Source organism: Astatotilapia calliptera, chromosome 17, assembly GCF_964374335.1.
Source record: "Astatotilapia calliptera chromosome 17, fAstCal68.1, whole genome shotgun sequence".
In the NCBI taxonomy this organism is placed as follows: domain Eukaryota; kingdom Metazoa; phylum Chordata; class Actinopteri; order Cichliformes; family Cichlidae; genus Astatotilapia; species Astatotilapia calliptera.
In genome coordinates, this window is record NC_137438.1 from 31,462,311 (window position 1) to 31,489,012 (window position 26,702).

General features: G+C 40.1%; 1 long non-coding RNA gene across 1 annotated transcript in view; it reads right to left on the bottom strand.

The window, feature by feature from the left end:
• Positions 1-382: 382 nt before the first annotated feature.
• The window catches only part of LOC113008797 (uncharacterized), a 55,041-nt gene continuing 28,721 nt past the window's right edge, over positions 383-26,702 (bottom strand). Inside the window, exon 3 of the long non-coding RNA XR_003270065.2 lies at positions 383-786. This is a non-coding gene — a long non-coding RNA (uncharacterized LOC113008797). The remainder of the gene's footprint in view (positions 787-26,702) is intronic.

Genomic DNA, 26,702 nt, shown 5'->3' on the forward strand with positions numbered 1-26,702 from the left:
TGGTGGCTGCTCACTGCTTCACTGAGTGGGTTAAATGCAGAGATGAATTTCCCCACGGGGATCAATAAAGTATACATTCTTATTATCTTGGCTTTTTGAAACCAAAAGTTGAACTTAAAAACTTACCTTGCTTAATTTGATGTCTGTTTCACTTTGAACCACAATTTACAATGTGAACATCATGCTGAATGAAATAAGGGTTGAAGTTGGGGTTAAGCCACCAGGAAAACATTTACTGAGGTCATAGAGCTAGTGACAAGTAGGCTCATTTGTCTATGAGTTTTTTATCTTCTTATACAGTCTTTGACTAAAAGAGTGTTATCCAGGGAATTCAAGCTAAAATCTATTATTTATTTAATGTATTGAAGGTGAACTGACTGCCTTTCTTTTGTTCTAATTTATATTTTTACTTAATATTATTTCATGTTATTCCCTTATCATTTAAAATATGGTGTTTCATCAAATTACCCCACTTTAAAAACTTTCTCATGCCAACCAGCAAAAACACTAAAATGCATCACTCACGTAACATGAAGTTGTTAATAGTTTCATAGGTATATTACAGGTTTATGTGGTTAATATTCTTTTATCTTCAATCGCAGTCTTGCAGCAGATGACAGCGATGGAAAAGATTTTCATTAGCAAAACAAAGGGAAGTATGACGAGCGTCTGTGTTGGTGTACGTGTGTGGAACCATATGTGATTCCCTGCGTCTTTCATCTACACTCAGATGAAGGTAGACGTCAGTGCTCATTCGCAGGTCTCTGCATGAAATCCTGAAGGACCCTGGCACAGAAACAGAAGAGAAAGAAGAAGAGTGGAGATGAGAGGTGCGCTCAAACAAGAACTCATCCTGAACAGTGAAATCCTTATTAATGCACTGCAGCTGTTTGGTCTTTTAATAAGTCAATTGTAAGGCTTTAATTATTAAATTAGAGATCATTATGAGTAGCTGCAATGAAAAATGTGCACCCTAGAAGACGTTTTATGAGTTGTGCGTGTGGGCTTTCAGCTGCCAGTCTGCAAAAGCTGTAAATCTTTAAAAAGTGCTTCTCCCTGAGAAAGAGCTAAAACTGTGATTTTACAGACCCACCGACACAAACAGGCATTAACCACAAACCAATTATGCCAAGTAGGAACCTCTTGGTGATGACTTGTGCAGTTTACAGTGCCTAATGAAAAGTTAATAGCAAGCACACACACGTCGACGTTTCTGCACCTGCTAACACCTCCACTGAAGTAAAAAGTGGGAGATTTCAACAAGGCATAAAGCGTATCGATAAAACTTTATGTTTTGCTCAAAAGTTTCGAGCGCCTACATGTTTTGTTCATACATGTCTGCGAGGACTGACCATCCCGACGGCCAAAAATAAATGGCTTACTTTTAATTTATCATCTAAAAGGCGAGGAGAATTGTTTAGGATAACTCTTCACACAATGAGCTGTGACATCTTCATTGAAAAATGATTGATTGGTCTGCCAGGGAGAGGAGCTGTTTGAGAGACAGATCAGTCAAACAGTCAAGCTGTAAAAGCCCAATAATATGATGAATGGTCTATTTACCCAACAGATGAGGGGAGACTTGCATAAAGATTAAACGTGTGGTTTTTGAACGTGTCCTGGTCACAGAATAGATAAAAATTTGAATAATATGTCTGTGTTCTCTGTCAGGGAGCAAGTTGGAAATAAATTTAAGTTGCGAGTGATTTTCAGCTTTGAATAATGCAGCTTGGCTCATTCATCACTTCGGATTGTCTTGCAGCAAGAGAAAAATGGATTTATCGATTATGATGCATGCATTTCACACCTGTGTGGATTTCCACCTGCGCAAATCCCACAAACTCGATCCGCTGAGGATCTGAAAGTTGACGGAAAAAGTGTGGTTCTCTCTGATTAATTTCCCCTTCCTATTTCCCCGTGCGCAAAGAAAGTTTCAGCCACATTATCATTACGGCATAACCATTATTAGTCGTAACATTATTCTCCTTCGCCGGAGGCCATTGCATCTATATGCTCGTGTATCATAAATGGACCATTTAACATGCACAAACTGTATCTAAAGTCGAGCCACTAATCACTTAACTAAACAATGTCTCTGAGGATCGGGAGCAAGTGTTGATAGAGTGACCCAATTTTTTTAATACGTGGCATTTATAATTGATGTGCAATAGATGTAGCAGCCTCAGATCTGATAAGGGCTTGGCTCTGATGGATCTCCAGATAGGCTTTCGTGGGGGGAACAGATGTAGAGTCGTGCATCAGAGAGGGATGAGGGTTGCCTGTGATCGTTTCCACCCTGCAGCGAACAAAATAGCCCTCATATATCCCTGTAATCTGCATTAGCGCCAGAGCACAAGCCAGGAGACAGCACAGAGGGGGATGAGTAATGGGGCTACCGCTGATTTGGCAGGGCTATATTACACCTCAAAACTGAGGCATGCCCAACTGGCAAGAATATGAAATGAGGATGTCATAAATGAACACCATCCCTCCAAACATGATATTCTTCAATCCGTATTGTATGCTTTTAGTAGGCAACAGGCAGGTATTGACTTTTTTTGGTGAAATCTACAAGACTTTGAGTGTTTTTATTTTATTTTACTGCCTTATTTCTATTGATTGACATGTTTCATCACGTATTCTGTTTCTGTCCAGAAACCAGTAGGTTGTGAGATGACTAATGACCTCACAATGCTTTGGCAACTTCTGCCGGTATGAAAATTGCAAAACTTGAGCCACAAGTAACTCTCTAACTGGCGAGGGTATGAGCACGAGCCCAGAGCCAGAGGAAGAAATGAATGTTCCTGTCCAGCAGCCACAGTGGAGTGTACATGGTGAAAAAAAAAATCATCCAAAATAGTGTATTGCACTCCACACCCAGAGGGGGAAGGCAATTAGTTACATCTACTTTGTGTCTCTCATTTTACTGCTTATTCTGAAGCAGCCTTTAGAGAAGAGAATTAAGCAGTGAAGTTATTTCCAACTGAATATTTTTAATCATGGGAGTAAATTTTGCAAGACAAGAAAGCCTAGCTGTAACCCAAATAGCAGAAATCTTTTCATCGCATCTCAAACAGAGCTAAAACCTAACAAGTGAGGATATAAAATGAGAGCATAACAAACACCATCCCCAACACGGCGCCTGGCATTAAAGCCTTGTAATGGCTTGTAACAGGATATGCTCACTTGGTATCTGAAATTAAAGCGTAGATATTACATCCCTTGAGGCCAATCAAGTAATTCTGTGTATATTCTGCTGGGAAGCTAATGCACTACGAACTGTTTGTTTGTGGGCTCAGTCTTAGTTGGTTCTGTGCGAATGAATTTAGTTTAATTTCCTCTTATAATTTATGCTTTCTTGCATTGATAAAGTCTGGTGCATTCCTTTTTCTATTTACAATTAAAATATCTCATAAGCAAAACACACAGCTCAAGGAAAAGAGCTCAGCATCTACAGTCTGCTAATGTTGTTATTTTTGCTTCACTTTGAACAGAAATTTGATTAGCAGGAGGAGACAGATAGCGCGCCGCAACATGACAAATGAGGCGAAAACTTTACTTCTTCATCAGATAAAGCCGAATCATTTAATCAACACTGGTGCAGGGAAACATCAGCATATGGTGGTATTAAATTTACATCTTGGTTGATGTGTGGTGCAGCCGCCACACATCAACCCATCAGCCTCTACAGGATATGCACGCAAGCTTCTGCTGCGTGGCTTTTCATTATGCGAACGACAAAGCAGCAAAAAAAAAAAAAAACTCCAAAAAAATGGAATCTGTGAAAAGATGAGAATAAGACGAAAAATGCAAGCAATAAAAGCTAAAGTTGTCCCTGAGATAATGAGCAATTGTGTTCGTTTAATCCTTTCTTGCGCCTTTTATATTTTGTGATGACGACTTTCATTAGAGAGCTTGCTTTCACAACAGGCGAGCCTTTTTCGGCTTTATATAAACCAACTAAAGGTCCAGATCAGGTCATTAGGAGAGCGGGACTTTCATTAGATTATCGTTAAAGTGTGCATGTGTGAAATTCCCTCGTTAGTGACCTTTATACTACAGCTAATAGCCTCTAAGTTTCTGCTGGAGCTGTTTTTTTCCACTGCAGGGGCATTAGAAGATTGCTTTTTCCATTTCACATGTTTCTACGATAAAAAGTGCTTGTGGAAGCATTTTGGAAGCGAGCAGAAGATTAGCTTTTTGCTCCCTGCAACATCCGGCTGACCTGAGAAGTTGAAAGGTGTTGGTGTTTTCTGTTGATATGTGTTGCACTGCTTTGGAGGATGCCGATTAATGAGAGTATATAGGAAAAAATGAAATGAATAAAGACCCCCAGGATAAAAGATAAGGTTAGAATGCAGTGTGTTGTGCTTTTATTACTCAAAAATAAAACGTAGCGCGGACACTAAGCTTCAGGGAAAAGTCGACTAATCTGATTTTCACCAATTTATTCCGGCTATAAGAACATGCTAATATTTTAGGCTATTAGTGTAATTGTTTTAACTTTGGTTTGATACATCAAAATGCTATACTAAGCACAAGCTTTTGAGATAGCTGTTACATTGTAGCATTGGTAAAATGCTTTTGTCAAAGCCGAGGCAGGATTCACCTGGGTCCTATCTTAAAGGATGACCTAGCACATCAGTGTGTGAAGGGGGTAAAAAATAACACTGCTTAACCAAACAGATACTTCTAAAACTTCAATATATTGGAGAAGACGTGCAGAATATTTTGTAAAATTTTATGGTAAGTAAACTTTAGATCTGTCTTAAAGCATGACCAACTACTGAGCTCAGCCATATTTAGCCCGGAAGATTTAATGAATAAGCTCATTTTTCTTAATCAGCATCACAGCATTTGATTTTTTGTTCTCCATATTTCTCTGTTTGGTTTTTGGAATTTTTGTATTATTTAGTTTTTAGTATTTCTGCTATGTTGCTTAGTTGTTTAAACATTTTATGTAATTTAATAGGTTTTTATAGCTGGAAGCCCTTCGAACCTCTATATGTGATATTTGGCTGTACAAATAAACTGAACTGAATGAATTTTGAAAGGAGAAAATTTCTATTCTGGTCAACAGTAAGCTCCTGGCAACCAATTGTTTAGTCCTTTTCACAGACAGAAAATAGAAAACCCTGCAGAAAACATTTAAAACTGAGTCAATTTTAAATAGGAAAAGTTAAACAGTGGTTAAAAAAATATTTCCCATGCAACCGCTAATCAAATGTTGCTGAGTTCTGCAGCACTTTGTACCGTGCACAATGTTGCAAACACACTGACATTAGTTTGCAGAGTTTGGCTAACTTTAGCAGTGCTAGCAGCAGTAGCCGTTTCCATGTCCTGGTGAACTATGGTTACTCCTGGCCTCTGTCTCTTGGTTCTTGCCATTTTACTCTGACAAAGCCGGAATACAGCTGCTCCTTTTTTACCCCCTTCTTCTTTTTTTATACTAATGCACTGGAAAAACAGCAGTGGCTAGCATGGCTGTCATCTGTTTCCTTTCCACCTATTCATAAATGGTGGGAGACCCATTTTTCAGGGCTACACCCTGGGCAGCAGCATTGCATCATTTGTGAACAGAAAGAAGTCATTGTGCATTATTAAAATAAGAGTAATATGTTCAACCAACTAGTGTTTCTGATGCTAACTGCTTGAGAATTTTTTGTGGTGTGGTAGCTTTAGTTTAAAATCCATTAATGTGCATGCACCCCAGGTAGCAGGCTTCAAGTGGAATTCAAGGAGGTGTAACAGTAAGGACTGCTCCGGCATCGTTTCGCCATATTTGCAAGTATAATCAATGCTTAACATTTAAAGTGACAGTGACACTCATCAGTGCACAGCCATTCTAAAAAAAAATAAATCTGAATCTTATTCTAAAAGTAATTTGTTAATGACAAGTTATTAAGACGTGATGAATGATCTTCTGATGCCAAGAAAATTTGTTAGATTTGTTAACGTTGACACTACAATCCAGTGCCTACCCCAAAACGTTGTGGGATTGGCTCACAAAACCCTGCAATACATATCTTATGCACAAATGGGTTCATTTGAACTTTGATTTGGTCTACTTCTACTTCTTATTTATTTATTGTCTACTACATGCTATGTTCTCTAATCCTTTTAATAGCTAATTATTATGTTTAATGACCACATTCAATCTTTTTTAGCGAACATTTTCCAATGGTTATGATTTCATTTTAAAATTTTAGCTGCTAGAAATACTTTTAGCTAACTTTAACTGTTCATTAGTAACTTAGTAAGCTATTTTAAAAGCATGTTTAGCTAACAGTTTCATTAGTTTACTGTTAACTTACAAAATCAAAAGTTAAATGTATTCTTTTACAATTTTTCATACTATCAGTTAACTGTGAACTATTCCTCATACTCTTGAGCTATTTTAATGTTTTTTTTAAAAAAACTTTCTTATTATTAATTTCTTTTTAAATTATTTATTTTGACCGCTCATTATGCATCATTTTAACTTAATGGTTAACTTTTCTTCTCAAAAATGCACAGCTCTACTAAAGTCTTGAGTTAAATTATAAGATTAGTCAAGCTAATTTTTCTATGTACACCCTAGGTGTTGCAAAATTACCCCCCAGTCTACACCAGTGATTGGAAATCACCACTGTAGTCTACCTCACATCCGTCAGTGCTGCATTACATGGAGCCACACGTGTTTAAACTCTGTTTAGCTCACTTTAAAAAATACATTTGTGCAGTTTTTTTTGCAAATCATGCACACACAGTATACTGTATACTTGATGTTTATGTGGAGCGACTAAATGAAGAAATTATTAATAGCCTAAAAATCAAAACCGTCCTCCCAAATATGCAACAAATCACCCTTATCTACTCTGTCGCTCCTCTTTCTTTCTCTGCTCCCTCCCCGTCTTCATTACTCACTGAAGGTTTTCTCCCTCCCGTTGACTCTGAAGTGAGAACATTTTCATGAAGGCAATAAAACGCTCATCAGCAAAGGCCTGAAATGATTTTTTAATATGACGACATTTTAATGAGGACTGAAGGAGATGGCTGGTTTGGCTGATGGCAGCACCTCTTTATCAATGAGTGGCAGGGAAGAACTAATGGCACTAAAACAGGCAAGCTGCCTCGCCTCCCTCTCTCTCTCTCTCTCTCTCTTTGTGTCTTTATGTCTCTCTCTCACACACAACACATACTTTATATTCTTTATTTGCAGGAGCTAAATTAAATTTCAAGCAGTAGAAAGATACGAAACCATTTTTTCCTCCAGCAGGATAGTTATTACTTTCCCGGGGATGCTGTATAAAACCATATTTGACCTTTTTTAGACAGTTACACACAGACTCTCCACTCTCCATCTCACTTTTCGCCCAAGTAAGTGTTTACGTGTTAGGCCATTGATTGAAACTTAATCTGAGGACTGCACAGTTTAGCTGCTTGAGAAAACCTGTCAGATGTGAGCGCCGAGATTGATTGTGCTGACAAAAGGTCGTGTTATTGGACTGGAGAGGTTATGATGAAATTACAGATACAGCCCCAGACAGGGTTCAGCATTTGAAGTACACAAGTCCCAGGAAGTCCACATCTATCAGCTGAAGGAAAAAAAAAAAAGCTGTCTGTACAGTCTCACATGCACTGAGATTCAGAGTTTATAAAACTGCTTTCATGCTTTCATGTTCAATGGAAATTACACAGCCTTTGTAAAAATGACCCAAACCTCAACGCCACAATACCGCTGAGACGTGTTGTAAATTAATGTCACAAAAGGTGGAACCACATATATCACTGCCAAGATGTGCTAAATTACTGTCAGAATGCATTTTGAGTATGACTTTTACTTGAAGCCTTAAACCTAATAAGTTGTCGCGCGAGGATAGAAGTCGGTGCTTTGAAACTATAGTAAAGCTATGATAAGCAGCAAATTAATGTCAGAACAGTGTCACTCACAAAGATGCTTTGCTCATTACATGCTGCTTTATAACAGTATGCGATGTAAAGTGCTTACCAGCGTACATTACACCACTACACCACTTCATATTTTTTTAATGAGACTTCCACTTTATGATCTTACTCCAGCTAGTGGCCAGACTTGGCTGACTTTACCATCCAAGGTCAGGACGAGAGCGCTTTGTGGAGGAGAGCCCCCTGCCCACCAGACGCTAAACAAAACCGCTTTCCCTGCCTCCTTCCTCTTATGCCACACAAGGTCGTCTCATGCTGGCTACGCCTCCGCAATTAGCATGCAGCCTGTGGCGTGGCCTGTCTGGTGGCGAACACGCAAGCATGGCGCTCTGCTCTCCTAATGAGATGCCAGTCAGTGAGGGTGCCTGCGGGACTGTGAAAGTAAAATACTTATATGTGTAAAAAGAATAAAAAAAAATAAGTTAGAAAACCCTCCTGGGGTGTTAGTGCACCATCTCGTGGGTGGTAGAGGAGGCACAGTGGCCTGGACAGGCAAGTAATTTTACATAACACATATTATTTAGTGGAGGCTGCGCCTTAAATTGCAGAACTCTATTCATGAAGGCAATTGTAGTCACCTTGGGTAACTCCCAAAAAAGGTTTTGTTGTACCAACCTTTGCTTTGCTAAAGCTTTTGTAACACAGGATTATTGGAGGAGTAAACCAGTTTCAGGTACAAATGCCAAACTGAAGTCCCACTAAATACTTTTCTTTATGTGAAATCTTAACAATAACAAAGCCTGATCTCTTGATTTATATATTATATATTAAGATACAGGTTTGAGCTTTGGCATTGACAATCAGACAATAAGATTTATACACAATCCAAAACTAAAGTGATTCAGTTTCACTAAATCTGTAAATATAGACCAGAGTCAAACACACCCTGGTCTACAGCCAATTCCCCCCTTTTATAACAGGTTCTTCCACTCACCAGTTTAAATTTTAGTGAGACAAGAAGTCATGGATATTTAGGAGCAGAGATGCGTTTGACTGCCAGCTGCCAGCTATACCGAGTCACTACTGAACTGGACCTCTCAGCCACAATTGTGATGTTGGTGCTTTCTGGTTCACTTTTAATACAATTATCTGACAGTTAACCTCAGTTGCGATTATCTCTGCAACTATCTAGTACTGCTGTTTTATTTATGTGCTATGTGTCACTAATTTCCAGATGTGTTCATCTATGCATTCATGTCTTCATCTCTTCTGAATATGGCCCCCTCCAACAAAGACCAAGCTGGCGAAGCGCAGTATAGTCTGTCTCTATAATAAAATCAAGACTTTTACTTGGATGTTTGTAGATGGATTAACAAAACAATTGGGATGCCCAAATCATGTTTTGTGTTGCTGCTGGTCCTTTAATAAAGTCCTTTAATATGGAGAATCTACCCTTGTTTTATATAGTGCCCTAATGGATCTTCTGTAATATCAGTGGATTAGAGTGTGAGTGTAAATCCGCTGTGGAAGGAGGCTTTGGGGGCTTTTCACATGTCTGTGAGGCTTATTTTCTCATGAGCTGCCCACACATATGGTGTTTTTTAAAAGAGGAAAACCACCAGGAGACTTTTGTTTCAACAAGCCGTGTGTGCAGCATGACAAATGCGGTGTGCATGCAGACACAAACTAGTTGAAAAAACTGCTTTTGCCTTCACTTTGACTGTGCGGGAAAGCATAAATCAAAGAGCACGCAAAGGGAATGTTTCTCTCTTTTGGGTTGTATTCTCTTTAACTTTCTGTTTACAATGGACACAATACCAAAATGTGTCAGGTATATCAAATACATGCTTTCACCTCTAGCTGATGAAAAATCTGCTTAATTACCCAATTTGTTGTCTCCTATTCTGTAAATAGCAGCTACTAATTGCTTCAGTTATCAAGAACAATCCAGTTAAATATAACAGAATAAAAATACTGAGAAGGTGACAAATAAAACCATGAGTGAAACCATGAAAATTTTGGTCTAAATCAAGGTATTAACAGACTTCTGTGTCAGATTTTTTAAAAACGTATGACTGGTAACGTGACCTTGGGGTATAAATGTGCTTTTATTAAATTCCTAGTGCCTGTGTAGAGTTTTGATATGATGACATCTGGGTGCTATCTGACCGGTCTTTCACCACACAACACAAAGAAGAATAAAGAGGAAACGGCAGTGCACCTAAAAAAATATGTTATCGCTGCCGTTTTGCTTCAGTTATCTTTTAAATGCCTATTAATAGCGTGCAGATCTAACTTCTTACATACAGCATGTACTGTTCCTAAACACTGCACGAAGCATTAAAAAAAAAAAAAAAAAAAATCACAAAGCACATTTTCCTACAGTGAGGAAGTCATTATTATGCCGCTCCAGTCTCTAGCACTGCCTTCAGCAAAGAGAAGCTTTTACGATGGGTGTGCATCTCTTTAAAAATCTTGTGGCAAGAAAATCTGCTCAAAACACACTATTAGGTGATATTAAACCCTGCATATGGGTAGAATTTTTTGCACCTCTGCATGAAAGAACAGTGTGAAACTATGCTTTTATTAAAAGCAAACAGGACGGTTTTGCTCCTAACTCAGTACCCAGTTCTGGGTCTCATCCTCTGAGGCACTGTGGCTACACAGTGTGCCATGTTTTGACCCAAATTGCTTTATTTTGCAGACGGGTCTGTTGTAACTAGGCCTTCAGAGAGATGTGCACCAGATGTTTTACCTTGTTACATGAAATTTTATTTAAGTGGTGCATGTTTCATTAATGCCTTATCTATGGATCTATGTATGTATGTCTGGCTCTCTGTAAGGTTTGTCTTAAAAACGCACGGGGGGCTAAAGGCATGAACAGACGACACGCCTCACAAAGCCTTGGTGCCTGCTAATGGCCCCCTGTTTGTAATGGCATCCGTATAGCACCGCTTGACGAGCTGCCAAAGCGGGTGTTCTGTTATTGCGGAGCCAATCACCCACTAAGTATTTGCTGGCTCCTATTTCCTTTCTGCTAATGTGCGAGCCTCCCCAATGCCGCAGCTAAATCGACTCTTTACGCCTGACTTGTCACCCTGCAGCGACGCGCAGAGAATCCCAAAGATGCATCGGCGGAGGGCAGCGCAATGTCTCTGTTGCCATGGATACGTTTATGGGCAGGGATGTGGCTGGGTGGGTTATGATGCTTTTACTGCAACCCTAAATCATGGAAAGTGATGGCTTTCGGTGATTAGGATGATGACGCTGACGTGACCTTTGCAAGGGTGTTGTTTGGCGGTGATTGCTCACTTTAATGTGTCTTTGAATCTTCTGTGTCAGACGCTGCGTGTGGGCAGAGGATGTGTATGCGTTAACTGCTTCCATAAGGGCCAGATTCTCTGGATGTTTAAGTGGAAAATGAGAAAAAAATATGTATGTTAGTCAGATACTGTTACGGATAAAAAGGAAACAACTAGACACAATTGTTACAATTACTGATAAATTGTTTGATTAATAATTTTCCCAGACAAAAAAAAAAAAGGAGTTTAGGTTGAAGATTTTTAGGTTTTCTTTGTCTTAAATTGTTATCAAATTAGTCAACCTAAGTGGCAGGTTAATAAATAAGGATATTTGAACTACTATAAGTAAGGAACTATGACAGTATAACTTTAACTTTGTTACTAAGGCTTAACTATCAAAGATGTCAAAGAGAATTCTGGTCAAATTCTGATCAAATACCCCAAAATATAAATACTAATGGTTGGGCTACATAAGCTACATCTTATTTAACATTTGCCTATCATTTGTTGCCCTCAAATATATAACTAGAATTACGTTAACCACTTAGCATGGCCACGTCAGATGTCTCCTCAAACACTAGTGAGATTAAAGTGCAGCTTGCTAATTGTGTACGCTTTAAAAATTAATCTTAAAGTAATCTTTTAATGGCTTGCTTCACTGTAATGCAGCACCGTGTTTATTATGCTACTTATACCAGCCTCAGCCCCAAAATTCAAACTGATTGAAGCTGAACGTCCCACCTGAAATTGATATATCCATCCATAGGAAATGTAATTTATAACATAAATCTTATACGGCCTGAATTCCTGGTTATAGAATCTTTGGCCAAGGGCAGCCCCTGGTGTGGGCATTCAATTTTTGCAGTTGGGTAACAGTGCCAGACCTGAAAGTCCATCGGCAAAGTAAACAGAGAGGTGACCTGCCGATACGAGCTTTAAAAAGCAAAGCTATGAAAGTGAGAAGCAAATAAACTCAGAAAGATGTAAGTCCTCAAGAGGTCTGTGTGGGAATGAGTATGTGAAAGCCACGTGACGGCAAGAAAGCCCAGACATTCTTTGCCCCCTGTTATCGGCCTGCACAGATGTGCCTCAGCCTTCTCTGCAGCGCTCCCATTCGCCACATCCATCACAGAAGTGCACCTTGGGAGATTGAGAGGATGGTGCATGCGCCAAACCCACCATCTGCCGTCGTTTAGAAATAAATGACAGGCCCAAACCTAGTGGGAGCCCGTCTCATTCCACTGCCAGCGTCAGCGCGGTGACGGGTCCGCCCAACCTTCCCTTCTCCCTGAAATCGATGTGTGAGACCCCCGCCAGTCATGCTGGAGTGTGCCTGCGAGAGACTTGGAGTGGATTTGGTCGGTGAAGCACAGCCCTTTACTCAGGGGAGCGGGCAGGTGGAACAGCGTGGTGAAGCCAGCTGTCTCCCCACTGATTACAGCAGCCAACACGCGGAGTTGGAGAACTCGTGGATTCGAGGTGGATCAGACTGGAAAGCAGCTCAAGCTCCACTTTATTTGATTAGCGGTTTATTGATGGTCTACAGATAAAGAAACTATCAGTTACAACAATCTGGGACTTTTAGAGGTTTTCTTGTATTCGAACGTGTTCCTGCTAATTCATATTTCACACACAAGTAATGTTTGCAAATGTCTGCTCCCACAAAAGTATGCTATTTTGCAGTTTTCCCAAGGTAGAGATTAGAGAAAATTAAGTACTTAACTAAACCAAATGGACAACTCAGCCCCTGTGCAAACGACAAATGAAGCCACAGGAATCATAAAACTAACACACAGTCATAACCCTCGTCAGGGTGAAAAACTGCAGCCCAGATATCGTTTGCCTAAAACACAAAAGTGCTTTTCTCTTGTTCTCTTGTTCTCTTTAATCTCCTAAAAGGATGATTTCCTATAGCTCCTCCTTGCCAGCTGCATGAATAGGCAATGTGCGGCTACACCGAGTTCTTTTATTTGACAGCAGTTATAAGTTTGGCCCCAGTATTGAGTTGGGAGGTAGACTTTATTAATTTCATGGATTTGGAAATGAGCCGCAGTGATAAGGCTATCACTCTCTTATCTGGGGATGGTGGGGGCGTAATTAAGCCGATAGCCGGCGATGATGAGGAAGTAGTGTGAAAAAAAAGCAGCCTTGGGGATATGAGGGCGGAATCTTCAGGGCTCGTTTACCAGAGGGATGATTAGATTGGCATTTAATTGCCACCTTTTCTATTTTTAGGGCGAGAAGCGCCTCCATTTCCCCCCCTTTGTGGTCAAGGTCAGATTAAAGAATGTTCGATTGTCAGATACGCTGAGGTTAAGTCAAAGTGTTATGTGGCAGGTTAGACTGAGGAGGGTGAATGTGCCCAGCTCCCCTGCCTGCATGGATATATATGGGAGATTGGGGTCAGGAGTAGGTGGACTGCAGTGTAATAGCACAAGACAGAGCGTTTGCTTGAAATGGCTAAGTTTCATTTCTTGAACTTTACCAAGAGCCTGAAACTCTGGTAATTGTTTTGCAGCCACAATCCAGGCTTACCAATCAGTTTTTATTGATTCCTCATGTCACTGTCTCGCTGCGACAAAAAATCCCAACTCCAAACCTGGACATCTCGTGGATCTTCTGAATCCTATTTCATGGCCAATAAGTGTCAGAAGACTATTCCTTAGGCAGGCGACTGGGATTTAAAAACACAAAAACCTAATGAAATGCACTTAATAATAGTTGGAATCAGAGCTTGAAGAATGAATATGTAAAACTGCTGGCTAATCATAAGGGTAATCGTCAGAGAGACAGACGAAGAGCCCAGAGGCTAGCAAAAGTGGTTGCAATGGATGGATCTGATGCCAAGTCTGAAATCACAACTGGAAGCTGGGGGTCTTCACTAGACTGGTGATCTGCCAGGCAGACACTTGGTTAAATTAGACAACACATGCTTGAGCTCAAAAGAGCAGTCAAATGTTGGTATTTGCATTTCTGCTAATTCCATATTTCCAGCTGTTTTTCAACTGGATTGATCCATGAAAAGAACTTAAATGTCTATCTCGTGGTAGATCACTGTAACTCTGAATTAATTTTGCCTGTCCAAGACATTATGAAGACGGTTCTGATGGTAGGTGGGCATACAGCATGTCAGGCTTTCATGTAGATGGCTTGAGTTTGGTCTTGCTACATTTACACTCTTTTATTAACTGTACATGCATCGTTTTCAAGTCATTCATTTGAGTAACGTACACATAACCACAATCAATAACATAAAGTAAGAATTTTAGAATCGTTGGATGAATTATTATAATTTTTTCCCCAGGATTTATTCCTAACAGAAAAGAAATGTCTTACAGTAAGCTTGAGTTTCACTGTTTTTGTGGTAAGCTTTCTATTATTTTTCCTTCCCGCTGCAATTGAGGACTATTTTCAGCTGTGGATTGACACAGACTCTGGAGCAGAAGTACTGAAAGCAGCAGGATGTTGTGTGAACTAAGTAAACTGAAATTACAGTGCCCTTGCTCCTTATAATAAAGGAACATGTCATCCAGTGCAATGATGCGACTTATGGTTGGAGTTTTAAGAGTTTATTTTTAATAGGATAATAACTGAGCTCTACGGTATGGAAGATTAGGCTCTCTCTGACTACGCTTAATTAGCGGGATAAATTTATTGTTGGTCTTTCCATGGGATTTGTTGACAATAAGAAAAAAAACCAGACATTTTAAATGTCGTGAACCAACATTGCTGGAGCATGATTTGTGCTTTGGTTGTGATGCAGCTCTGCAAGAGGACAAAACAAACTCCTTCAGGTAATTTCTCCAGGAATGTCCTGGGAGTAAACTTTGATAGGGTGACTTTAAATAACCTGTCCACTAGGATATGATTGCACAATGTGAAGCAAAGCTAAAAACTAATGAAGACCTTTGTGTAAGACAGATGTAAGACTATTTCTTTGGTGCCCCGTGACACCCATGATACCTTCCAGTGTAAACATCCCAGCCTGCTGAAAGGGGCCGCATATCGGCAGAGCCTGCCTGTAAACCCATAATCCCCGCTCCTCCGACAGACGCGGGAGAATAGAGTGTTATCACCCTGGTTGACACACTCCTGTGTTTTCTCCCAGCATTCTCCGGGGTTTATCACTCCTGCATTTCATTCCATTATCCCAAGTACACCGAGGCTGTCCTCGGAGCGCAGGGAACGAGACAACTTGTCAGGGTCGCGGAACAAAGAGGGAGCATGTCGAGCGGCGGATTAGACTCGGAGAAGTAGCGAGGGGCTTCAGGGGGAGGAAATCAAGGAAAAAAGGGGATGCAGGAAGAGAGGAAAGGGGGTGGAGGGAGAGAAGGGAAACAGAAAGGTAGAACTCTTTCTTCCAAAGCTGTAACATTGATTTCCCCCTCTGGTACCTGTTTCCTTTATTTACCTGATGCAAGTTTTGCTGTGAATTAACGAAACCTCCTTTGTTCTTATTCCAAGACACTTTATTATAGAAAACCCTGTGAGGAAAAGTGGCATTTCTTTTTCTTCTGTTGTTTGTAGTGAATACTGCCAGTTCTTTTTATGACATTGTAAAAGAGAAACAGTGATTGAGTTGTTTTTTTTTTTTACTTTAGTTGGAGCTCATTAATCTTTGGTTTTTTACAAGGCAAACAAAGTCCAATTAATGAACTGTTGATTGACTAGCAATTTTTGTTTAGCTCTATATTTTCTTTAATGGTACAAATTCATAAAGTCGGGCCTTTTCAGCTCTTACAAAGACTATAACAACAGCGTGTTTGAGATTTCTTTTAATGTTGAGCCTGTGATTTGACTTTAAAGAATAAGATTTGGGTTCTTGCTTCTATTTTGTTTCCTTTTCATGTGCTTTTTCATAAACTGTTACAAATATAATCATTGTTTTCTATCTCTGTCTTTGTATGTCTAATGACGTGTTTGATGAATTCAAAAATCGAGAGCTTTCACAGCAGGTTAAACTTTACCATCTGCATGTAATACACACAGGTGACACATCAGCCCACAATACATCCAAAAAGCTATAAGGCGCAAACAAGTGCGCACGGCAACCCCCAGATCCCACACTTCATTACGCGTCCAGCCATCCCTGACTGGAGTAAATCGATGCAGGATAATAGCCACCACCCTCACCCCTCCATCACTTCATCTCCCCCTCTTTCTCCCCCTCCACTATGCCTCCACCCTTCCACCCTTTCCTCCCACCTTGCCGTTTCTCCATGTTCTCCTTCTATTTTTCTCCCATCTTTTCACCCTTTCAATAGTCCAACTCGATACCCTCACTCCATCCCCGTCCTCCACCAGCCTCTCGCTAACTACAGCTCTGCCGCTCTTTTCCCTCCATCCATCCATCCCCTCTTTTCTCCCCATCTAACCCGTCTGTTTTCATCACTGCCGTGCATCATTCCTCTTATCAGCCGCGGTGCCTGTAATACCGCTGTCGTATATAACATGTCTGTTGTGATCACTGACAGCTTGGCCATGCAGCATCAACAGTAACGGGGATAATAAGCTCATTTTGCATGCGTTTCTGTGTCACTTCTGTCTGTCTGGGCTGCTTCCCATAATTTAGGTGTGCTGCATCTCTGGGGAAGGAGGCGTTATTAGTCTGCTGAGGATTGTCTGGGGTGTTTAAAAATTCCATTTCGTTAAGGGTGTCGGTTATCATGCAAGTAGAGAACCTGCCGCTGTTACACTTCGTAATGGCTGCGTTACTTTCATTTAACTAGCCAAATTGATAATGGCTGCCGGCGGAGAGGCATGAAAGCCAAAGTTTTTGCAATTCTTCAAACTAGCTTTGGAAAATATTTATTGTGGTTAATGGCCCACTGCAGGCTTGTTGCATACAATTAAAGGTGCAATCCATTATTGCTAAAAAACAATAAAATGGCCTGTCACGCTTCCTTTATTCACATTCATGAGGCCGGGAAACATTTGAAGTTTGCCCCTGTTGTCGAAATACAATCTGCAAACTGTAAATACTCGGGAGGGAAGAAATTATGTTGAATTAAATAAAATAAAAAACATGCCTAGCAACTTTGCAGCAGATGTGGTGATGCTACATTTAATAACTTGTGAACTAAAATCTTAAGCTTTCTTTTAATGTGACAGCAGCGTTACATATGCATCATACACGAAACAGAGAGCGCTCGCTTCATGCCATCCACAGCAGGAAAAGCAACAACTTCACTTTTCTCTGTCAGTCATACCGCACACTCAAAAACACTGAATAATTGATAATTAGGCTTTAAACAAGGACACGAGATGTGATTTTCAAGATATTCTGGTTGCAAAACAATGAGAGTGGATTGAAAAAGGAAAAGAAAAAGACATAAAATATTCAGGGGAACTGTGATAAAGTGAGGCTGGAGCAACAGGAGGAAGACAGCTCTCTGAGAAAAATCGGAGATCAAAGACCCCGAACCTCCCCTGCAATATTTCACACGATCGGGCTGCAAACACATTCCTGTGGCCTGAATCAAAAATCACTGCTGACTGAATATAGCACAATACGGAATAGATAATTCCGCACAACAAGCGCACGTTTGCAAATGTTGGCGAACCTGAAAGCAAATGTCAGTGTTGCATTATTAACGACCTTTGCTTTGTGATAATTATGTGGGTGGAATTTAGATTATTGAATGAGCGAGCGAACATATGTGTGCCCAAGAGGTGTTTCTCCAGTTTCATGTAGTTGTACTGTTGGCATCATTTTGACTTTGTAAAAAAAGATTTTAATAAAGCTGAAAATGATATTTTAAACATAGATGACGCACAAAGAATAGCTTGGTTAATTACTCAGAGAAAGACTAGGAGGCCAGGAGATGAGAAAAAGCCCTCGGGCAGGATCAACTTTAGGCTGGAAACACAGACATTTTGACTTGTCATACTATGGAACAGCACAGGTGTTGCTGACAATAATGATGGCTCAATTCTATTTGAGCTTTCTAGTAACTCACAACAGTGTGTGACAATGAGGGAGCACCCACATCTTTATCATGACTCACAGCAGACATTTTTAGCAGTTTATGGAAAAAGCGCAGGGGTAATAGATAAAATGTATTTTGCCTAGTAGACTGCATTGCTCACTTAAAGCAGTGAGTTATTCTAAACTTGTTTCACCTGTACTTTCTTGCTGCTGCTGAGGACAAAATGTATGCCAAGTAAAGTCTGATAACAGAAAAATGAAATCTAAAGTAACTAAAATATTAAGTCACAAAAACCAAAATCACACTGCTCAAGAAATTGGTTTTCTTCTTTGTCGGTTTTGACAAATTGCCAACATTTGGAGGCGTTGGTGGATATGTTTAATGAATATCTAATATTGTATCACACGCTGGCAGTTTCGCCATCAAGAGAACTGTGCGCTCGTCTGGACACCTGCTGCAGCCATAAAGTAGATCTCACCGTAAGATGCCGAATCTGAAGCTAACGAGGTATCCTCTACAGGTGAGACGTGAGACGAAGTTCACCTGTGGGAATTCCTGCTACAGCTGCTCTGTGAGTTCCCCTCACTGCAGCCTGTGCATCCTCAGGCTAAACAAAGAGAGCGATAAATCTAAAATGGAAGGCTCAGCTCAGCTTGCCAGGCTTTGGGAGATCCACCCAGTTATAAACTATTGTTTGCTCCTTTTAATTAATTAATAAAGAAGACATCCACAAGAAGACATCAAATCTGAAGTTAATGAAGATTCCCCTGTAGGTGAGATGTGCCACTTCCTCAGCCAGCCAGCCAACTTACCTGTGGGAGTTTCTCCACAAGCCCCATTACCACAGCTGCTATATCCGCTGGCCAAACAAGGAGATTTTAAAATAGCTCAGGTAGCCAGGCCATTGGAGCGTCCAGCAATAAAACCTGCCAAACTGAGGCACTTTCTCAGCCAGCAGGCTTTGGGGCAGCAGAGTCTCCCCATACATTTGTTCCTTTCTTTTTTTTTTTTTTCATTAATATACTTTTGGATTTCAGTGCTCTTGCAAAATTTTGATTTACCGCCACATTTCTAACTCCTCAAACTTTGGTGATAGGCTCCAGGCGTCAGACCGCACCTTTAGGAAAGCAGATATTAATGACTGATACTTTAAGCAGCAAAAATGCATTGCTTGCAACTTCAATCTAATTTCAAGTCATGCAAAACATTATAGCCTGTAGACTCTTAACCTTCCACATAAGGAAATAATAAGTAAAATTTATGCACAACGGCCCTGAGACTGCCACTCTTACTTGGTCTCTGCGTCTCTACCTCTAGTTTTACCTCTCTAAAGCTCGCCTCATTCCCTCTAATGAAGGCGTCTTCTCCATCTACATCACTGCCTTGCCTCAACTTTTGTGCAGCCACTTCTTTGGCTTGCTCTGAGTTGAAGCAGCTCTCCGCTGTGGCTGAGAACAAAACACTGGGATGTGATATGAAAGGCAGAAGAGTCCTCAGTGTCCACAGAGGAAGAAGCAGACTCAAACACATTCACTTTCTGATTTATTTCTGCAGATTCCTTTTAAAATTGTTCCCACACCTTATTTAAAGCAAAACCTGCATTTTTTTTTATCAACTCATATTTCGACTTATCTAAAAACTTTCACCATGTGCCTCGTTTTGTGCAATCTCATCCATTACAGCAAACTAGAAAGAACACAGAGGGCAGGGGAACAAGAGAATAGTGTTCCAGCACTCACCAGTGCATTGAAAAAGACAACGTTTTTCCTCTGTGCTTTCCTCACTATCTAAATACTGAATCTTGGCAACCAACCTAAAACCACACACAAGTGTTCCTGAGCAAACTTCGGCTCAGAAGCTTCAACTCCATGCACTGAACTCAAGTTCCTGACTCTCGACATCTTCAACTTTCTACTGTTAAACAGAAAAAGCTCTCTGTTTAATCCAGTCTCCCGGCAAAACTATCTATTGTTCATGTTTGCGGACATGAATAGGGCTGTTTTTTCCTTTTCTTTTCTTTGTGTATGTGTGTGTCAGTCAGCATGTTTCTGTAACTGATAGGAAGTATGCATTTCGTTGTTTCTGCAGAGATATGCTCTGCAAGTTAACAAGTATTCCATAACCAAAGCAGTCTTTTGACACAAAAGAAAACAAATGAAAAAAGCTATTCAGGCATTTTTAAAGCCTAAAAGTGTAACTGAGTACTTTCTAATGACAAGCATCTTGCAATAACACAAATGGAATGTATGTAGCGCTCTAACTGTGGTCTCTTGTGTGAGCAGCACACTGCGTTGCCAACATCCTGCAGACTTTTTTGCCCCTTAAAAGTGGAATATATGTATTTTGTTTACATGGACACCACAGAATGGAAAATTTGTATCCACAAATATAAATCAGTGGATTAAAAGTTGTGACTATTTTACAAACTGCTGTGCCACTTTGTTGAATTGAACTGAACAGCTAGCAGATCACTAGACCTCACTCAACAAGAATGAAAAATATTTGATTTTATTGATGTAAGGTTAAAACCTGAAGGTCATGAAGGTCAGTAGATGTGCTACTAAATGGCCTATGTGGACAGCAGGTTTTAATGACTGATGACCAAGGAATGGCATGTGGTGTGAATATGGCACAGACAAAAATGCATAAGAGTCCATGGGAAGGTGGAATGTAAATAGCCCTGCAGAACCCTTGTCCGGTGTTCTCTTTTATAGCTAAACCTCCTCAGCTCCACCCATTAAATCCCGCAGCAGGTGGACATGCACCACCACTGCATACCAGATTATTCTAAGTCCAATATTTATTTTACTTCTGTCTTTGGTGTTTTCCAGCTCCTGAGGGAAATACTGACTCCTTTGAAGCTGTGATCCACAGCAAGGCTGTGTCTGTGTTTTGGTGCTTAGAAAGGTGGAGCGCATTTGGATTTTAGAATTTTTTGTTGTTGTTGAGAAAAACAGTTGAAAGTGGTGAGAAAGAATAAATAGCTGGGCAGCTACACAAGCTGACAAAGAGCCAAAGAGAGCTCCGTTTTCACAGGAGACTCTTAAGTACAGTCATTGCTGTTATAACATTCTGTATCCACATGTTCATTAATACACTGTCAATCATAACAATGTTCTTCTTACTGGATTTTATTGAGACAGATCTGCCAATGATGATGACAAATGTCTGGTGCATGTTGTAAAGATATTTCTTATATCTCTGTGAATGAAAGCATATATAAATTTTATGCATTTTCTACAGAATTCCTTGTATGTATATGCTATAAGCTACAACTGGAGCACTGTGTAACATTCAACAGGTTAAAATAAAATTTTAATGGATTCTGTTTGGAAAAAACAAGATAAGAAACATGAGACTTCATTGTCATTGTGTCACTGCTCAAAGCATCTCAATGAAATGAATGCTGAAGAAAAAAAGCTGCTAAATAATTCAATTCAATACAATTTTTCTTTATATGGCACAAAATCAAAACCACAATCGCCTCAAGGCACTTTATATTGTAAGGTAAAGACCATCCGATAATACAGAGAAAACCCCAACAAACAGACAACCCCCGACTGAACAAGCTCTTGGCGACAGTGGGAAAGAAAAACTTCCTTTTAACAGGAAGAAACCTGGAGGGAGATGGAGATATATATAATATAAATACAAATACTATATTCTTAAATACTGTGATTTATCAAACAAGTTACGAAAAATACACACATTCAGTTTACTTTCACTTGTTTCAGACTATCAGTAAATGTCCTTCCTTTACCCTTTGTGCATTTTCATGTGTCTGCTTTTATCCAAGCAATTTAACTTGGAACATGCATGTATTAGTTGTTTTATTGTGTAGCTTGAGTGTATGTTGATTTCCAATCCTCTGCTGCAGTTTCACTTTCTAAATCGAAATCTAATTCCACAAATTTAGCTTATCGTGTTAACTGACCTGAACATGGTATACACGACTTATAATTTACGATGCCCTTTCTCAAACGGCCCTTTGCATCATATTTTTAGTAGGTGTTTTATGGCGGTATAGTGAGCGAAATATGTTGATGTGATTTTACAAAACTTCTCAGCTGGATATCTTTAAAAGATGCTTTCCACTGAGAGTGAATTCATGCCTCAGCTCTTCAAAGGACATGAAAGCATCAGTGTTTGGATGAAACAGATCTTGAATCGTTTAAGCTCTTTAGAGGCCCAAGGATTAAATGTAGCATCTGTTCTTTCTGGTTAAAATAAAAAAAGGTTACTCATTACTGGAGAAAGAGATTTTAACCATACCTGTCTTCTGGTTTAAACACATAGGAAGAAGTAAAATAGAGCCAAGTAAATCCTAATGCCACTATAGACACTTGTTTTCTTGTCAAAATAGGCCTCCCCAATAACGACTGATTTGATTATGATCCTTGTGCTAAGCCACACTTACTTAAAATGAAAATTCAGCTATTTTAAGTACCAGCAGTTGCATATTTACCTCATTCCCTTAGGAAATGTGTGCATGATCTTAAACCTGAGAAACAGCTCAGGAGGATCTCTGTGTGCTTTTGCTTATTCTACGCAACAAGCCAAGCCATGCACATGTGTCAGATCAGCAGTATGGTTTCTGGCAGTCTGAAAAGTCCATTAATTTTCTGCAATCAAGATCATGGATCTTTTCATTGCTTATCAAGAGCAGACATCTTCTTGGATGGAAAAAGTTGTCCCCGTTGGTGGATTATTGAGCAACATTTCCCATCAGCTCATCATGTGATGAGCAGCGCACATGTATTACCTCATTTATTGCCTGGAGTCTGCAGCAACAATGCCTTATACAACTACCAGTTATCAGCTACCTCAAATCAGCCAGCGCATTGTACCAAATGTGAGCACTATTAGCCGTCTGCAGGAGAAGGTTACAGCGGATGTTGGTACAGAACAGCAGCCAGATAAAGTCGAGCAAATCTGGACAAATTGAACCCACAGCAACCTGAAGATAAAATTGTAAATTTTCGAAAATGACAGCATAATGAAGCTTTAAAATGCCCACCTAAAAGAAAGATCATCATCATATATATATATATATATATATATATATATATATATATATATATATATATATATATATATATATATATATATATATATATATATATATATATATATATGGCCTTCTTGTTAACTCTGAATGACAAAACAAAAACTATCTAGGACTCTTCAGAAGTGTAACAGCCTTTAGGGCAGCAAAAATAATACAACTATAAATGTCAATAAAAATCCAGTCCTTAAAGCACAAACTCATCCCAGAACTTAAAATGAACTTCAAACTTTTGTGGAGTGTGCCTGCAGCGTACTGAAAATCAAATATTCATTATCTCACCATAAGAGAAACCTATGGATCAGTCACACTGATGCTAACAAGGGGGATATGAAGTAGATGTAACAGACGGATGGCGAAGCACAGTAAACACTGCGGCAGCAGCTGCTCTCTGCAGTACAACCATTAAGAGGAGGCGACACTCCTAGGAGGAGGCACGTAATGAATGTGCATTGGTGGCGCGCCTCAACATCTGTGCACCCCAAAGCCCCGCCATGCCTTCATCTACTCGTCTCTGACTCCATTTCGTTGTTTTAAACCACACCCTGCTTGTCTGTTTGTTCAATTTTCATCTTTATTCCGTTTGCTCTTAACTGCATTTTCCTGTGCGAAAGTGGCAGCGACAAGGGAAAGGTGGATGTGTTAAAAGGTAAGAGACATAGTGACACAGAGAGAGAGAGAGACCGGGGAATGGAAGGAGAGAGAGGAAACAGGAAGAGCATCCCCATCCCCCCAAAGCCCTCCACCCCTCCTTACAACTTTTCTTTGGGGGCTTCTTATAAACCAACCATCTATCTCCATTATGCCCCCGAAATTGCTATTTGTCGCTTTGCGGGGAAGAAATAATCAATATGTCTTGTGGGGGCAGCGAGCGCATTAGAGGAAGCAAATTGATGTCTCTCGCCCCAGCGCTCCTCACCCAGCACACTGCACCACAGCTAATGGGAAGCCTCGCTGGCTGGCAGACAGGGAGCCACTGTGTGTGTGTGTGTGTGTGTGTGTGTGTGTGTGTGTGTGTGTGTGTCAGTGCACATGAGTGAATGAATGAGCGAGTGGTCAGGCAATGGGGAATTTGTTCATGCAAAGTGAATGCCAGTGTTGTGGCTGTGTGTTTGTGCATCTGTGTGCGTGTGTGTGCGTGGGCAAGTATGGCTGCATCCTGTCTCTGTGTGCATGTGTGTGTGTCCTCTCTGTTTGTGTGTGTCCACTGCCGACAGAGCCTTATCTCTCCCAGCCATCCGGTTTTAGGTCTTTGGGCTGTCAGAGGCAGATAGCCCTGTCACTACCGCAGCATCCCCTTTCCCCGAGAGCCTTGAAGGCTTCCTATACCGACTGACACTTCCAGAAAATCCCCACCTGATAAGTGCATTGCAGACGGACGTGACTTGCCCAGTAGTCTATCTCCTCTGCCTGGCTTTTATTTCATTACACTTCTCTATCGTTCTCGATCACAGGCCAAAGAAAGTAAATGTCCTTTTCTCGATTTCAAAAAGACACCCCACCCCCCTCTCCCAAGGTTTCAGCTAAAAGTGCAAATTGTTCAATGTGCTCCGTTAATCTTGCCCATCATTAATATGATCTAATTTAGAAGTTTTGTGCAATGCAGAAGCTTCATTTTTTGCTTTATGTCATATTGTTGCATTATGCTTGAATACCTAGAGTTTTATTTGATCAGATGGCTGTATCACCTTATTCGAGTTTTGTTTCATTTGAATTTTCCTCTTTAGAGAAGGTATAAAGACAAGGTCACTGTTAGACTGAGGGATTTCCCTGGGATCTGCAGAAACCCCTACAGAAACTCGCTCTCATGCTAAAATAGTTTTATTTTTATTAGTGTTATATTTAAAACAAAACAAATGAATGCATGTTTTTTTTTCCTTCCAGTCTTTAATATTCTGCACCTCAACAATGGATTAAAAAGAAAAAGAAATCCAGAAACAAGGAAAAGAAAAAGAAAATGAAAGATCAGATCAATAAGATTTAGAGCAACAACATGATTAATGCACAGAATCTAACCGCTAGTAATGTAATCTGTATATAAAGTTAATAAAGATTTCCAGTTTGTTGCTGGGCACTGTAAACTGTTTGACTACGATCTGCGTTGCAAGTCTCTCTAGTTTATTGACTCAGTCTATCTAACCATACGATCTTTCCAGTAGTAGTTTTTGGAGCATTCTATCATATTATGCAGTCTTCTTTGGCCAGGCTGGAATTGCACATCTGCAAATTTCCAATTTACCAAGAACCACAAGGGCAATAATACCAACTAGCACTCATTAGCTCCAAGTCCGATCCTGGAGAAGTTTTTCCTTCTCATCGTATCGGTTTGTGTCTGAGCGGGTAAGAGATAACACTGCGAGAGGTCTAAGCTTGACACGTGTCCCTGCCTGTTCATCAGAGGTCTGCAGTAAATGCAAAGCCGACAACATGGAGGCAGCAACAGAATAACATTGCTGTCACTGCATTATAATATGAGGAATGAATATGTAAATAGTGTGACTGACACTACAAAACTAGAATAAATTCATCTTTCTGTCACTCTCACGAACACACATGCAAAATCAATCTCTGGCTGTGTCACTGGAGTGCTCAGATGTCTGTGCGTCTCATCTCAGGCGCAGGACGGGGGGCGTCACAACAGGATTCTCGATTATCCATTCATTCGCTGCAGAGGGCATTAGGGGCCTGTCAGTCCTCATTTAGCCAAGGCTGCACTTGCACAGTGCTGGAACCGTGAAACATATTTGGCATTGCTACTTTTAGCACAAAACCCATGTGTCACTTTCATAAACCAGAGTATTTTGACTTTGACATGGACTGGATAGATAGAGCCAGATAATGCATTAAAAGTACAAATGCATCAACATTGTGAGTGTGTGCCTGTCTCTCAAGACTTTTTCTGTTATATTTGTGTTTGTAATCCTTAGTTCTTCTCACTTCTGCTATTTTTCCCTCCAATTTTCTGCACCTAATTAGTTAATCACTCCACCCAGTCCTCTGCTGTATCCTTCTGTCACTTACCAGGGCTTGTGGTAACTCGTGTTCTAATTTCTTGTTTGCATTTGTTGTTTTCTTTTCTTTCTTTCTTTCTTTTCTTTTGCCGAGCCCCTTTGCTGGTTTGTTGGCATCGTTGACTGCCTACCCGTGCATGACCTCGGCCTGGATTAAAGATTTGAATTTTAAACGTTTACATCCGCCTTCTGTGTCCTGCTTTTGGATTTGCTTTCCTTCTTCACCAGCGCTACTTGCAACACTATTGCACTCAGCCCTAAGCGTAAATCTTTTAAAACAACTACAAAAAAACCTGGGAAAAAACCTTTAAACACAAGGAAATATAGCATTTGTTGGACTATTTTCAGTCTCACACACATTACACTACAGTATTTACAGCCTCAGAACTGACTTTAAATAAAACATGTTCATTATAATGAAGGAACATGTCTCCAAGTGTCACAACAGTGTGATTTATTAATGGTGTTTTATTAGTGTGTACACTACAGTGAAACTCTTTGGCACAGT